General features: G+C 36.3%; 1 pseudogene; it reads left to right on the forward strand.

Moving 5' to 3' along the window:
- Positions 1-2962: 2962 nt before the first annotated feature.
- LOC148098159 (olfactory receptor 11A1-like) lies at positions 2963-3891 on the forward strand (annotated as a pseudogene).
- Positions 3892-5508: the final 1617 nt, after the last annotated feature.

Here is a 5508-nt window from a genome sequence, read left to right on the forward strand (position 1 = left end):
TGGAGAAGCCAGAGCAGAGATAAGCCTGAGATAAGCTCAGGTCTATCTCTGTTTGAGGCTTCTGTAATATCACCCATCAATCGTGATTGGCGATGAGGCCTTGCTCAAGGGCACTGAACAGAATAAGAAATATGCAGACCTTCATCGCTCCCTCGTTCCAGTCTACACCCCGGTCAGATAAAGAAATTCCTGTAAAGTCCTTGGCTTGCAAGCTTGCTCCTACATCAGATCTTATGAAATCAACTCTGTGATTAGCGCTTCAGCACTTAAGTTACCTGCCACTCTTTGCATCCATCCTAAATTCCACATTTCTCAAGTTAAACTAGTTCAATCTAGTCCATTGTGTAAGATTTCATATCTCAGCTAAAAAGATTTTGTGTTGAAGTCCTGCAGTGCTAAGCAAAAGAGAATGAAAAGGGTGAGATGAACCTCCAGTGTTCAGCTCCTTGGAGGCTTAATTTTTCTGATAAAAACCTTCCACAGACTGTAACTGCTCACTGTTTGAATGATGGTGCATTTTTCAATATTTTCCATTTATTCAATTTGTTTAATGAAACATTTTGTAGTTTTTTAAAACATCAATGGATGAAGACTTAAATGTTACCTATATAACTTTTGATGGACATGTGGAAATTAACAAATACAGATATTTTTATTTTTTATTATGTTCACATTATATATTCTAATAACTTGCAGTAACTCTATTATTATATACCTCATTTTGATCCATAAAAATCTCCATGAACCTATGGACACTTTTATTGCAGCATTGCTACTGAACGTTGCTATTTATGCCACAGCTATTTACCCAAAACTCCTGATTGACTTTTTATCTGAAAAACAAATCATATCATATTCAGCATGTCTCTTTCAGTTTTTCATAATTTATTCTCTAGGTTGTTCTGAGTTCTTTCTCTTGGCAGCCATTGCCTATGACAGATATGTGGCTATTTGTAAGCCTCTACAATATCCTCTACAATGTCATACATTTAATTTTTAAAATTTTAACCTGTTAATAGCTGATAACATTTTTCTGGGTGCATGTTCGTTGTAAATATGCCATAGGTTAAATCTGTTTTACGATCATAGTACTTATTTTTTTACAATTATTTTTTTATATACTTACATAAACGCTAGAGTGGAAACTTCACTAAAAATTATATTCATGCTGGCAGGTACTATGTTAAATCTTCAAGAAAATTTTCTTCATCAGTTAATCATATATAGTGTTAATTGTTATGTATAATTCAAAGTAAATGAGTAAAATGTTTGGAGTTTTCAGCTCTTCGTTCTCGTGAAAAAAAGGCTTTCCAGTTTCATTTTAGACTTATAACCATAAGTAGGCAAAATGAGGAAAAGCATTTTTCATGTGACTACAAATTGTACAAGTTAAAAATTTGGCATTTAACACTCACACCCAATACTTCAGAAAGTTAGGATCAACAGTTAATTTAGATAAACTTGTATTATTTTTGACTGACAACAACATCAACAGATGCCACAAGCATGTTTGAAATCAGAACCTTGATGCTATGACAGTGTTTACGGTACACCAGTACTACACTAGTAGAACAGGGGAATGTAAATGGTAAATGGTCTGTATTTGTATAGCGCTTTACTTGGTCCTAAGGACCACCCATTCACACACACATTCACATACTGGTGATGGCAGCTACAGTGTAGCCACAGCCGCCCTGGGGCGCACTGACAGAGGCGAGGCTGCCGGACACTGGCACCACCGGGCCCTCTGACCACCACCAATAGGCAACGGGTGAAGTGTCTTGCCCAAGGACACAACGACCGACACTGTCGGGGCTCGAACCGGCAACCTTCCGATTACAAGATGAACGCCCAACTCTTAAGCCACGATCGCCCAGAAAGGACATTAACTTGCAGTTTATACATTTGTTTTGCATATGTGTTGTGAATGGAGACTAAATAAGCAATGAAGACTAAATAGATTAAGAGGTTTATACATTCTCATCTAAATGCTTCAAAAATTATATCTGCAGGCCAGAGACAGTACATCTGAATAACCATTTATCAAGCAGTAGGGTCTGATTTCCTTACCTACTTTTTAGCTTGATTTCTTTCTCAACATGAGGAAATGCATCACCACTGACTGAGATACACTACCAAGTGGCCGTGATAGTGTATAGCAGTGGCATGTGATGACTTTTAAAGAAAGGCCTGCAAAAACAACTTGAGTGTGTTATGGCTTGAGGATGAGTCTCTCGCAAAAGCTGCTGCCCTGACTCATAAGAGTGTTTTTTTTTTAGGTATTCAAGCCTTTCATTTTCTGAAGGTATTATCTGTGTGGTGGACCAAGTTCCCATCACTATTTTAAGAGATACCTATGACACAATGTGGTGCAGTGCCTTTTCTGACCAGATTTCCTATGGCTCAGATTTGTTGATGTGGGGAATAAAATAGTGCCACTGATACCAATCATTTGTGTTTGGCTATAGAGTGCAGCTCATTAAAGCTCTCCAACGCAACTATAATTACCTGTTTGTCTGCTGCCCAGAAAAAAATGCATATGACCCAGCCGTGTCATACATACTCAGTGATGGTATTTTACTGAAATACAAAGAAAAGATTTCCCAGAATATGGAATGGAGTGTGATGTGGACACTCAGGTGGTGGTGCCAAAAGAGTACTGTCTTCAAGCTTTGCCTGTGATCACCATCTGCCTGGCTATTTAAGAATTAGGTAAACTTATGACAGGGTGCTCTGCTATTTTTTATTTACACAAGTCATGTCAGAGCTGGCTATTAAGCAGTGAGTGTTCAGTGCCTATCACACTGTGTAGGTTTTGCTGATTCACATATTCATAGAGTGCGTTACACATTAAACAGACTCTCAGTTATAACAGCACACAAGCCAGGTTACATTATATTGTATTTGGAGTATTTTTTATTTATTCTGGTTATGTGATTAGTCATACAATGTCTGCTTTTTCAAGACATCGATGGATGATGAGTTAAATGTTACCTATATAACTTTTGATGGACATGTGGAAATTAACAAATACGGATATGTTTATTTTTTTATTATGTTCAAAGTATATATTGTAATAATTTGCAGTAACTGTATAATTTTATACCTCATTTGTATTCATAAAAATATCCACGAACCTATGTACATTTTCACTGCAGCTTTGCTACTGAACTGTGTTCTTTACACTACAACTATTTACCCAAAACTCCTGATTGACTTTTTATCTGAAAAACAAATCATATCATATTCAGCATGTCTCTTTCAGTTTTCCATAATTTATTCTCTGGGTTCTTCAGAGTTTGTTCTCTTGGCAGCCATTGCCTATGACAGATATATGGCTATATGCAAACCTCTACAATATCCAACCATCATGAGAAAAAGCACTGTGAGTATTTTCCTGGTCATAGCTTGGCTTGTACCTGTATTGCAGTCCAAGAAATAGGAATGGCTAAAAGTAAACTGTGTTCCTTTCATTGAAAATCAATATTTTGTAACAATACAATTTACACTCTTCAGTGTGTAAGATCAAGGTTAGTTACTGTATTTGGTATAATTTGTTATTTTGATTTTGTGATACTTCCTCGTCTTTTTATAGTTTTCACATACACAAAGATATTTATAGTCTCTTATCACAGTCGTAAAGAAATCAAGAAAAAAGCTGCAGAGACCTGTTTACCCCACATACTGGTTTTAATGAGCTTTTCCTGTTTAGGTGTCTATGATGTAACCATATCTCGAGTGGAATCAGATTTCCCTAAAACTGCACGCTTTATAGTGTCATTACAGCTAGCTTTGTATCAACCTTTATTTAATCCATTAATATATGGGCTTAAAATGAAGGAAATTTCTAAACATCTAAAAAGGTTGTTTTGTCCAACAAAATTTTTTTGATGCATCAATAAGTTCCTCATTTCAGAAAATATACTTATTAAATATTATAAACTCATGAAATTGATTTGGTCCACATATTTTACACCTTTTTTTGAATGAATTAATCAGTGAATTTAAAATGTTTTTACTGTTTATGATTGCCCAGGGTGCATGTCTATTGTAACATCAATATTGTAAGATTGTTGTAACATAAATGTTATAGTTTAAATGTTATAGTTACAGTTAAAATACTCGTTTTTAGACTGCTGCACAGCACAAGAACTCAAGAGTATAACATTTAAAAATTCCAGCAACATGAATTAAACTAATGCTGACATGTGCTATGTTCAGAGAGTTTTCTTCATCCATTAATTTTATTCCGTTGTAATTTTTACTTTTCTTTCAAAATAAATTTGCAAAATGTATAACGTTTCCAGCTGTACTTTTGTGAAAACAAAATTAAATCTTTCTTCTCTGAGCTTTTATTTTTAGAAATTGTATACTGAGTAGGGACAAATGTTGTGTGGTTTATGACACAATTTACAAATAACAAAATAAACCGTTTTATTGTTAAACATACATAGCTTTGTGAAGAAATCAAACAAATCAAACAAACCTGCCTGAGGCCTGTTTGAAACTAGAACCTTGATGCTGTGACAGTAATAACATTACACCAGTAGTACACTAGTAATGCAGGGGAGTGTAAAAGAAGAGGGCGACCTGATTGCATTTCATAAAAATATTCCTTTTTTCTCACATATGTGTACGAGAGGTGATGAAGACTAAATTGATGAATAACTGTTCTTGAGGTCTGTTAGATCAGACCTTATTGTATAAATTCTCATCTGAATATCTTACAAACTAGAGAGATTACATTGGAATTATTGTTTTATGAAGCAATATGGTCTGAACTGTGAGAAAGTCTAAAGATGGAGAAAAAGAAAACTCCCCTTTCTTCTGAAAAGGGAGTATCACAAAATGGTAACAATACAAGAATACACACACCGCACATACACACACCTGCTTTTATCTAATTTCATGATACTCAACTATTAAAGCAAACTTTAGGTAATGATGTTGTTTAGTGTATGTGTATTACACTATAATATAATATATATCAGGGCGGGAAAGTGCAAAGCTGCATATTTTTACTACACTGTTCGACAAAATAAAATAAATAAAGGAACACTTTTTAATCTGAGTATAAAATGACACCTATTAAACTTTCTGCTGACAAATTTCTCACTTCCTCATTCCTAACTTTTTTTTCATCCATCCATCTATCCATCCATTTTCTTCCATTTATCCGGGGCCGGGTCATGGGGGCAGCAGCCCAAGCAGAAAAGCCCAGACCTCCCTCTCCCAAACCACCCCCTCCAGCTTCTCTGGGGGAACACCAAGGTATTCCCACGCCAGAAAGAGATATAATCTCTCCAGTGTGTCCTGGGTCTGCCCTGCAGGCTCCTCCCGGTGAGACATGCCCGGAAAACCTTACCCAGGAGGCATCCTTGTCAGATGCCCGAACCACCTCAACTGGCCCCTTTCGATGTGGAGAAGCACCTTGTCTACTCTGAGCCCCTCCTGAATGGCCCAACTTCTCACCCTATCTCTAAGGGAAAGGCCAGCCACCCTTTGGAG

Source organism: Neolamprologus brichardi, chromosome 16 (genome assembly GCF_056152115.1).
Source record: "Neolamprologus brichardi isolate AB-2024 chromosome 16, ASM5615211v1, whole genome shotgun sequence".
Lineage (NCBI taxonomy): Eukaryota > Metazoa > Chordata > Actinopteri > Cichliformes > Cichlidae > Neolamprologus > Neolamprologus brichardi.